Consider the following 10,656-nt stretch of genomic DNA (forward strand, 5'->3'; position numbering starts at 1 on the left):
GCCATGAGAAACAGCAGATCTGTAACACACAGCTGGTCTGATATAAATGGTGAGATTGTTTACTGCTCACAGCCCTGTCCAAAGAACTGCCCGCTCATGTTTGGAAGCAAGTACTCAGCAGTGTGCCTCGTAGTGCCTGGCAACAATGAGGCCTGGGGGTGTTGGATGCATCCGTACTGCCCCTGTTTGCTTCAGACAAAATCATCTCAGAGGGAGCAGCGCTGTGATCCGAGCACAGGACTACACTGCAGGAGCATCTGAGCACTAAATATAGCAGCTGTGCTAAGTCAGCAGCTCCGTGCACAGCAGATAACATCCCGCACCGGGATGGAGCTGCGAGGTGTGAAATTAAATCCCCATCCTGGCGCTGGGAGCGCGTCTTGGGAGTGCTGGGATCCTGTCTGTCCACTGGTTTGTGTCTCTCAGATGTCTGGGAGAATGAAAACATCAAGAAACAAACAACAACAGCAGAGCACGGTTTGGAGCTGTGGGCTGAACTCTTCCTCCTTCTCAATGATTCGTATGGGTCCTTTCCACCTCGGGATAGTCCATGAGTCTGTCATCTTCCAGCACGCCTTACTGATGCTTGCAGAAGCCTCTGAAGACAGGCAGGCAGCACTTAAGGCCTTTGTGCGTTTGTTGTTTTAATGGGAACACCAAAGAAGCAGGACGTGTGGGGCTGTGCAGCTCCTGCCAGGGGGACACAGAGGACGCACCTACAGAACTCAGGAACAGCCTGCGCTGCGATGCTCAGCATAAGGCAGCTGCTACTCCGTGCGGATAAACCCATCCGCTGGGTGCATTTATCCCAAAGATGGGATCACCACCTTTGGCGCTGAGCTTTGCAGCGTTAAGGCGCCGCCTGGCCCGGCTCGGAGGCATTTGGCCGCAATACCGACGGCGGGGCGGAAGGTCGGCGTGCGCGGCTCCGCCCGCGCGGGGGAAGGGGCGGAGGGGGGGGCGGTGCCGGGGGCGGCTCCGGCCGCGGTGGGGCCTCTTCCGGCCGTGGGGCCGCGTGTGCTGTGTTGGTCTCCGTCTGCGGGTCCGTTTGTCGGCGCACGGACGGGAGCGGTTTTGTTTCGGGTACTCCATCCGCAGCTCTTCATTTGGTAACGGTCCGTGTGACACCTGGACTGGTGCTGATGAGTTGCGGTGTGTTTGCGGTACCGTTAGCCTAGTTGTCTTCACAACTGCGAAATCAACTGCGTTAATAAAATACGCTCTTCTCTCTCACACGGACGTGTAAAGCAAGTAATTGCACTCCAGCCGTCAGTACGTGCTGGAAAACAAATCCCAAGTGCAGCAGGGTGGCTGCTGCACGGGTGGGATGGTTGTGGTGGGATGTGGGGTGGGATGGGACAGTTCTGTTTGCAGTGTGGGATGGGATGGTCCTGCTGGGGCTGTGGGCGGTCCTGCTGGGGCTCCATCCTATGCTGCGGGGTGTGCTGCTGCTGGTGGCCCGGTTGGGTGTGATGGCACGTGGCCTTAAGCCCTCGTTCTGTGGCCATGGGTGTGCGGCACTGCGGTCATCGTTGGTGAACGTTTATGCTTCTGTGATGGGCAGAGTGGTGCTGCAGGGTTAGTCTCACCTGTTGGTGAAGGTGGGGAATATCAACACAACGAGATCTTCGAAGTTGTTAAAGGTTGCTCCTATATTGTGTCACACAGCGCTGCACAGCAGCCGGTCTGTGTATTTTTGTGCCGTGAAATTGACTGAAATTCATTACAAATTGCAGTAAGTGGGAATACTACAGCTCTGAGAAAAGCTGGTAAGCGAATTGATCGGCTTATTCTGCCGCAAGGTGATTAATAATCTGATGTCATTTCAATAACTCTGTGCCATTTTGGATTCCTTGCACAGGTCTGTCCAAGGACTCAGTTTGGAAGATGATAGGAGATGGCTGAAGGTGTACTGTGAAGCCTTTTGCTGTGGTCTGACTGTACAGATCCCAGAACCCATTCCAGCTGCAGATACAGTGTGTGCTTCTCAAGTAAATGGGCACACTGGGAGCCTACAGACTTACTCAGGTACATAATGCTGTTAGGTGATAAACAGAGGGAACTTCAGATTCTTTGTTGGCCACTAATCAAGGTGGAGATGTCTGATAAAAGACTGTTCCCTGTTTGTGCTGGACAGAAAAGGTGTGAACACAGTTTAAAGGTCAGTACCTTGCAAGCCCAAATCCCAGCTCCTGCAGCTGATTCTGTAGCTTTTATTCACTGAAGCAGTCCCATTGCAGATGGCAGGGTGATGTAACAGCAGCCTCGTGCTTCAGGAGCTGGTGGAATTACTCTGTGAAGGCTACACTGTCAGCCACTGTGCATGAGAAATAAACTCCTTCAATAACTGCAGTGGACAGAGAGGTGTTTTGCCTTTTGTTGAGCATATTAATGTGGGATTTATGTTCTTGTCAAGTTTAAGTTGTGAAAACAATTAGGGCGTGTACAGTAATAAAATTCACTATTTGATTATATTGGTGTTTTTCTTGTGGTGGAGTCTATCAGGTATGTTGCTGAGCCTACTCTAATAATCAGCAGTAGATTCAAGCATCTACATTTCTTACTGTCCTGTCTGTGAAGCAAAAAAAACAACCAACCCAAACCTAGGCTAATTTGTCTGGAGGCCCAGGCTGTCCTGCTCAACACTGAGCATTTACTTAGTAAAAATAACCCTGCATGTTCACACCTTTTCTCTGTATTTCCTCTTGTTTCCTGAAAATAGCCTTTTCATCAATGGTTGTTTATTTGTTTGCTTTTCCCAGGGGGCCTCTTGCAGTACCTGTAGAAGAAAAGACCAGGAGATGCTTTGTGTCCTGTGGGGATAGCTGTGCTACACCTCTATCCAGCTGAGCCTTGGAACTTCCTCTTTGGACAAACTTCTTTGACAGAAGGTACTGTGTCTTCCAGCAATGACTTTGTGTGCCTTGAGGACTCAGATGGCTTTCAAAATAGAAACAGTCAGCTTCAGTTGAATGTGATGATCTTTTAGGTCCCTTCCAATGGAATTGTTTTATTCTATTCTGTGCTAGAAATACAAAATCATCACATTTTGCTGTGCAAGTGTGGAGCAGGGTTACTCATTTTAGTTTGTTTTATGGCTATGTGATAGAATATGGACATATTTCCAATTCATTGCTATCTAATCGTTGCAGAAAGTGGGCACACGAGTGGCACTGATTTACTATGCTGCTCAGACACCCTTTCTTCAGCTGAGTTTCCTATGCAAATAAAACCAAGAGGGGAGTTCCTAACTAACTCTGGCTGCCCCGTAGCCCAGCAGCGTGATTTTTACATGCTAAAAACTTCATGACGTGTGAGTGACGGGGTGTAAGTCTGATACAGCTGTATCAGTGACCTGTGCCATGCTCAGAGCGTGGGTTGGCCCGCCGGTCACTGCAGGGCTCCCTGGTACTGAACTGTGCCTGTCATAAAGCCGCTCTTTGGCCCTTCCCTGATAAAGCTATCAAGGATCAGACTTTGCTAGAGACGTCACGCTCAAACAGTCCGATTTGCATGGTGACGGGGTGTGTGGGTAAGGGCAGCAGCAACCGCACCGTGACTTCAGTGCTTTAAAAATACCGTAGGAAGAGCTGAAAGCATCGCTAAGAGCCAGGCCGGAGTGCCGGCTTCCCCCCACGTCAGGCTCCGCTTTGCCACCCGGGAGCCCCGCGGGGGCGGCAGCAGAGGGCGCCCGCGGGCTGCGCAGCGCCGCCCGGCCGGCTCCGGGCTGTACCCCGGCCGGGGGGGGGGGGGGAGAACAGCGTGCAGTGGGTGCTGTCAGTGGAAAGGAGCGGAGGAAGGTGAGGAGGCGTAGAGAGGAAGAGTTTACCTAACGCGGGCTGTGCCAACTCATGAAACTGGGCGGGTTTTTGGACTGTGGCAGTGCCAGTGCTGCAATGCGTGCTGCAGGGCTCCGGGCCCCTGGGGAGCTCGGATAGCTGTCCTCTGCACTGTGCCCTGCTTGCAGGTGTGAGCTGCAGTGTGCCACACAGAAAGCTGTCAGGTCTGGGCAGTCCCAGAAGCCAATAACTAAACTTTTCTTTCTTCTATGGCAGCTGTGCTGTTGGCACCTTGCTGCAGAGCTCTCTCGCTGCTCACCCACCTGCATCCTGGTGCCATCACCCGCTGCCCTGCAGATCTTGTACAGCAGGGTATGAATGCCAGTACCACATCTTCAGAGCTGTTATCAGCTGTTCTCACGGCCTCCCGAGGCTGAGGTGTCAGGAGCAGAGTGCTGCTGCCAGGGCAGCCTGCTGGGTTTGCCTCTGCCTGGGAAGTGCCATGGGAATTGGCGGCCGGGAGCACGAGCCCTGCCTGGGAGCTGCTACCTCACTCATGAGATTTGATTACACCATCGGTGTGTACCACCCAGCCTGTTTTAATGTCCCTGCACGGTGAATTTCACAAGCCCTGGGTTAGTTTTTGTTTCAGCTGTTGCTGTAGATACTGTCGCTTCTGTCTCTGCACGGCTTCTTGTTTTTCTCATCTTTCTACGGTCTTACTAAAGAACTAAGGGAGCATGCAAGTTTAGGGTTTCAAAAGGAAGCTGTGGTCTGAGACGTGCAAAGAAATGTCAGCGGTAGAGTTATACTTGTGGTTAGAAACAAACTGTTTATTTGTTTTGCTAACAAGAAGCAGGTGTTGCCGGGGCACCTGGGGAGAGAGGCAGGGGGGTTCTGCTGCACACAGGGGCTGAAGACCTCCTAGGTAGCATTAACTCCACTTTTATTAAGAGCGTGGAGCAGAATGCAGTGATGAGAAAATGACTCTGAAGTCTTTGGTCTTACAGCATTCAGGTTAAAATGTTTCAGCTTTCTCATTTTGTGTTGTTTGTTTATGGTGAAGGCCTTACTGTCATGGGCAGGGCCCAGCACAGCCATCGAGGCTTCTTCCTCAAAGTCCCAAAGCGTTCAAGAAGAGCCACAGGTGGTTCCCAGCACGTTTTGATGTGGTGTAAGACTAAAGCATAGAGAAAAAGCAGGCAAAAGAAGTGTAGAGCATACACAGGAAAGCTCAGGTATTTAAAGGGTTACTTTCCATCATTTACTACGAACTATTTTAAAATTTACTGCGTGATGAGAATCTACCAGTGCATTAAAAATTCTTCTCTGAAAAGCTCATGTTTGTATCATCTCTTGGCTGACGCTGGTTGCTAACAGGATGCTGCAGTGTTTAGTCTCTGCTGATGCCGCCTGTATCCAGGAATGTTTGTCTTCATCACTGTTGAACACTTCTGTTATAAATAGGGTCTGGGGTGTGCTGCATTACACACAGCTGCGGGAGATTCTCGTGCTATTTAATACTTCATTTACTGTAAGACTAGTGCTAAGGTTGCAGGAATGAGAGTGCCTGCATACAAGTGAAATAGCATTCGCAGGTGAAATGAACAGCTGTTTTTAGGGAGCTGGTGTGGGTGTGGGAGACACCATTTGGGGACAGTGCTGTCCTCAAAGAGAGCCTGTGTTGGTACCAGGCCCTGTCCTTGGCAGTGCATTGCAGGGAGAGGGTGAGAGGTCTGTCTGCGTGAAGATCAAGAGGAGGCGCCTTGGACTTTAATCCGGCTTATTTACATAGTTTCTGATTTTTATGATTTTATTTTTCTGAAGCGGGTTCACAGGTTTAATTGGCACTTCACGTGAAAGGTTTAATTTCCTGTGTCGGGGTGTTATTTTTAATTAATGTTACCAGGATGTGGTCAGGCTTTCATTTTGCTTTACATCACCTGGGTAGGATATTTCCTCATCTTTCCTGGTAACTTGACTCACTCATCCCAGGGCCCCAGACCGGGCTGGCAGGTGAGAGTTCCCACTGGGCATCATTTTCAGGATTAATTTCTGTGCTCTGGTGCACAAATCTACCCTGGTGCTCCCTTCCTGCTCTTACACACTGAGAGCAATTAATTTCTCTGAAGCGTGTGAATTATCTGCTATTCTGCCAATGAGAAAGCACACAACAAATTGCATCTCTGTATATAAATAGTATTTTGAAATAGAAACACACATTCTGATATTTATTGTTATTGTTTTTACATAGAAACAAATTGATCTTATAAAAATACATCATTTATGTTCAGTTACCGCTTTACACACACTTTTAGCTGACCAGATTGGCTCCTCCTTCTGCATGGAAGACACCGTTGTCCCAAGAAGTACAACAAGGTTAGGCTGCAAGGTCTGCTCCTTAAAGAATACAGCCCAAGAAACACTTCCAAGTGTACAGCTACATTCCTAAGTGCTGCCACTGGTCAGATTTGACCAGCAGAGCAGCCTGCAGAAGTGGTTCAGAACTGCCCCAGGCGCACACACTGATGGAAAAGAAAGAAATGATGGCTGGGCTTGGTTAGCCTGTATGTACCTTTGGAAGAGCCAGCCCTGCTTCCTTCGTGCATTTAAGACCAGGGGTGTATCTGAAGGAATTATTGAGAATTCCTGTCTTATTCAAGGCTGTGCAAAATAGATGGAAGAAAAATCTTAGAGGTGCGAAGCTATCACTGTAGATCTGGGAAGGATGGGGGGCAGCTTCAGTGAAAGCCTTTTACAAACCAAAGATTGAATGTGGTTTTGTATTTGAATATTGAGGCGATGTGTTTGCACCGGGACTTCTGCTAATTGTTGTAAAGGGAGTTCGTTTCCAAGTTCTCCTCTGAGAGCTGTTGATTGTGATATTGAAAGAAGCTGTGCAGGGCTCTGACTCCTCACCAGCTGAGGCAGGAGAAAAACAGCCCCTGAATGGGAGAGACTCTGCAGACTCTGTCCTTCCAGGTACTGTTTTTTTAATGTGTTTTACCTCTGGCTGGGCATGGGGAGTTGTGCTGAGTCACTGAAGGAGGGAAAGTCTTGCAAGGACCAAATGGTTCCCCTGCAGGTGGACATGGGAGGCGGTTGTGCTGTTGCAGAATTACTGCAGTCAGAGCTTTTGAGCTCACAGACAGAGGTGTGCAGTGCTCCTGTTGGACTTTGAGGCCAGGAGAACTGAAGTACTGCAGGCAGCTCTGTGCTGGGAGTGCATGGGTTTTGCTTCTGGGTCTTTCTGATGATGCATGGGAGGGGTCTGGCTTTTCCTGGAGGCACAAAACCAGCCCGATCCATCTGCCTGGTGAGACCAGCTGACAGCAGTGATCCAGCCTTGCATCACGTCACCGATAGTGCCCGTGGGGCTGTTCCTCAGAGTGGCTGCTACTGATAAGCTGTTGTTGATAAAGCCCTGGGTGCATGAGGGAGGGAGATACAAGTACAGGCAGCGTTTTGGTGACTAATGTGTTGTGGTGAGGACAAGCTCAGAGCCTGAAGGCCTGGGCTATTGCAGGAGGAGGGTGAGGGATGTTTCCCAGCAGGCAGGAGCCATGCAGTGTTTGGGAAGGGGCAGGGTGCTCAGCTCCTAGCAGTGCATGGGCCTCCTGCTCCATGTGTGTTGCCAAATGCCAAGTTTCTTAGCATGCACGATGCAAAGTTCAGCAAAAGCTGGTTTGTAGCACACAGCTGCCTTTGCAGAGCAGAGGAGTCCTGCAGTGGGTGCACCCCAACCTGAGCCCAGTCTTTGCTGCTGGATTCTGCCCTGCTCTGCCCTCTGTGCAAACCAAGCAGTCTCTTCCCTTACACCTGCTGCTGGCTTTCTAGGAGAGTGCAGAGTGCAGCATTTACTGTGCTAGCTCCTGGCTGCCAGTGCTGAGTCGTGAAAAACAGTGCCCATGAGAATTGAGGTGTTCCCAAAGCATTGCTGTCTGCAGCTCGGATGCATACCCAGGATATGCTGACACCAACAGAGAGAAGCTGGCATGCGAGGGGAAGGTTTTAAGTGGCTTTGCTCAAATGTTGTGTCTGGAAGTGGCTGAAACTCAAACTGGCCTCAGCAGTAGATTTGTCCAAGGGACAGTGTCAGAATTGGACCATACCAGAGGTGACTGAAGTGTTTGTATCCTTCAGGTGACCTGGGCACCCATCACTGTGTCACTTAGTCATCAATTTACAGTAACCCCACCGCAGGAAACCTTCCCCCATTGCACACAATGGGGATGAGCAGGGGCTGTGCTGGGGTTGGGGCACCTGCTCAGTGCCCAGGGCAGAGCTGGGGAGTGCTCTGCTCCAGCAGCAGCGTTGCATGGGGAGCAGTGAGAACTAAAACCCTCCTCCCTGCTGGGGTTGGTTCCCTGTGCCCATCTCCTGCAGTCCTTGGACAAACCATGGCTGTAATTTCTCTGGTTATTTTGGGTCTTTGGATCATTCTGCAGCAGATTATCTCCGTGTTGGTGAGTCCTCACCTGGAGCACTGCATCCAAATGTGGAGTCCTCAGCACAGGAGAGACATCTATGGCCAAATGCAAAGAAGCCTTGCTGTGCAGACTGTGGTAACTTCACGTGCCCTCTGCTAACTTGTTCTGGTGCTCAAAGCAAAGGGGCATGGCGAGGGGTGCCAGGCTCTGGCACAAGCTCCCAGTGATGCTCACGGTGCCCATGGGCCGGGCAGCCCGCAGCAAGCAGCCAACAGCAGCTCAAGGAGCAAAAGCCGTTCACAACGTTAGTGAAAGCTTTGACAAAAAGGAAGCAGGGGGAACTATTGTCTTGTTGGCCTTCTTCTCATAATGTCTGCGTGTAATAAGTCTTTTGGTTACGCTTGTGGCTTCTGTGACAAAGCAGTGATTTAGGGGGCTGTCTTTACAGAGACAGAGCTGCTCACACAGGCCAAAATGCTGGTGAGTAATATTTTACCACAAATTGTCGTAACTGGGGCTTGACAACTGCTGTAGGAAAGAGGGTGGGGGGTTGTATTTGATTTATTGCATGACTTGCTGCAATTTGCAGGGAAAAAAAAAAAGAGCTTTATGCTAGCTCAGGCCGTGGGCTTGCACATCTTGCAAATAAAAGCCTGTGCGAGTGCAGTGGGGAGGGAAAAACTCTGTATATCTCTGCCAGGAACCCCACAGTTTGCTTGGACCCATAGGAGGTACATAAACTTCAGCTGAAAACAGGGCTCTTTAATTGAGAGCATCTTTGGATGCCTCCTGCAGCAGCACTGCACTAGAGGGAACCGTTCCCTCTCCAGCCCAGCCCAGCTGTCCCCAGGCCCCTCTCACAGGGTCTGTGCTCACAGTGCTGATGGGCAGTGGGCAGATTTCTGTGCAGAGCATCTCTGGCCAAAGGGAAACACGTGCTCTCAGTGCGGTGTTCCAGCGCAAAGAAAGGGCTCTGCCTTTCGGTGTTACCCAGTGGTCACCAAGTAGAAAGTAATTCCTCTGAAAACAGCGCTTTCTCTTTGTTGCTCTTTAAACAAAGCCAGCAGTTACATGAGCCTTTCTAAAACTGAACCCTGAGACATCTTCAGGGTGAGCTCTAAGGAGGGAGAAAGATTGCTTTTTGTGCTTGCATCACTGTGAAAATTCAGGTCATGTTTACTATGGGCAGCTGGAAAACAATGATCTCACATGCTAACAACTAACATCTGAAGGGAATCATTAAAACACTTGTGGTGTTTTGTAAGCACCTACTTCACTCTTTTTTTTTCCTTCCCCGAACCAGTTGAGCTGTTTTTAAAGACGTGTTTGTCCCCCTCAGTACCTGATGTTAGCTCATCTAAAGCAAGTGAGGAAGCCCAACAGGTTGCTGTTCCTCTTAGTTTTCAATGGGGGAAAAGAAAGGGGTTTTCTTTTTAAAGGCCTCTATCCCCCCCAAAACAAGGAACAAGACAGCTTTCTGCTTTAGGATGGACAGACACCTATGGCTGGTGTTTTTTGCCCTCTGCGAGCTGCCCTTGTGTAATTTCCTGTGCTTACATCTGGTTGGCATTGCCCTCATTGGCAACATGGCTACAGAGCTTATACAATCCCTTCCGAAGGGACTGTGGAGGCTTGCAGAAGTGAGCTCTTCTGTCCCACGCTGTCCTCCTATTTACTGGTTCAAATGAGATATACAGTTACTGAGTAGAAGTGTTTTTATCCTGTTTTATTCTGGCATTAATGCCTTCAGACCAGGATAACAGAGGAGGTCGTGGGCCATTAATTTGAACCAGGTGGGAAGAATTACTCAAAATTGTGTGCTGGGAGACATGTGATAGTGTTACAGCTTTATGTGCTCTTATAACTGAGTACAGGAGCAGTGTGCAGCCTTTGTAAAGCTCTTCTGTTGTTCTTTTGTGGAAGTTGTTGCAAATAATGTTTGTTCACTGCTGTAACTGAGCCAGAGTCAGATGTGGAGACTGATGAGCTTCCTGGCACTCTGGTATTTGTGCTGTCTGTTCTGCTAGCACATATCATCATCTCTGCTCTAGGACTCTTGCAACTGGAATGAAAGCAAATTGCAATTAATGTGCATCAGTGGTGTGATGAGTCTTTCAGCAAGTAGTTAATTTGCAAATTGAATATATGCACTCATATTGGGAGTGATGCAGCATGGCTGCAGTGCTCTTTGCAGGGGTTGGCGATTCTGGGAGTTACAGACTAAGTGAGGGAGGACATCATCTCAACTGGTATAGAGAGAAGTGAGGTTTGAGGGGGAGAAAATTGTCACTTAGTGCAACTATCTTAGCTTGGTTTCTGACACACAAGCTGTCTAGCCTGGCAAGTAGAAAGCATTCTGCAATTGAGATGATATAATAATGACATGATTGCCTGCTTCTTGAAGACATGCAGATCACCACTCTGAGAAGCACCAATTCAATTCCCAC

At 49.4% G+C, this 10,656-nt stretch overlaps 1 protein-coding gene across 16 annotated transcripts in view; it reads left to right on the forward strand.

The window, feature by feature from the left end:
- Positions 1–990: 990 nt before the first annotated feature.
- Positions 991–10,656, forward strand: part of ARSG (arylsulfatase G) — a 66,825-nt gene continuing 57,159 nt past the window's right edge. For 10 of the 16 annotated variants that reach the window (XR_003071057.3, XR_003071056.3, XM_025141632.3 and 7 more), the window contains exons 1-3: positions 991–1,115; positions 1,862–2,028; positions 2,763–2,891. The gene's annotated coding sequence lies outside the window, so the exon portion shown is untranslated. Of the gene's footprint in view, positions 1,273–1,861; positions 2,029–2,762; positions 2,892–10,656 lie in introns of all 16 variants that reach the window. The other 6 variants (XM_046902071.1, XM_025141627.3, XM_025141625.3 and 3 more) reach the window with 5 other exon arrangements.

This window comes from Gallus gallus, chromosome 18 (genome assembly GCF_016699485.2).
Source record: "Gallus gallus isolate bGalGal1 chromosome 18, bGalGal1.mat.broiler.GRCg7b, whole genome shotgun sequence".
Classification (NCBI taxonomy): Eukaryota; Metazoa; Chordata; class Aves; order Galliformes; family Phasianidae; genus Gallus; species Gallus gallus.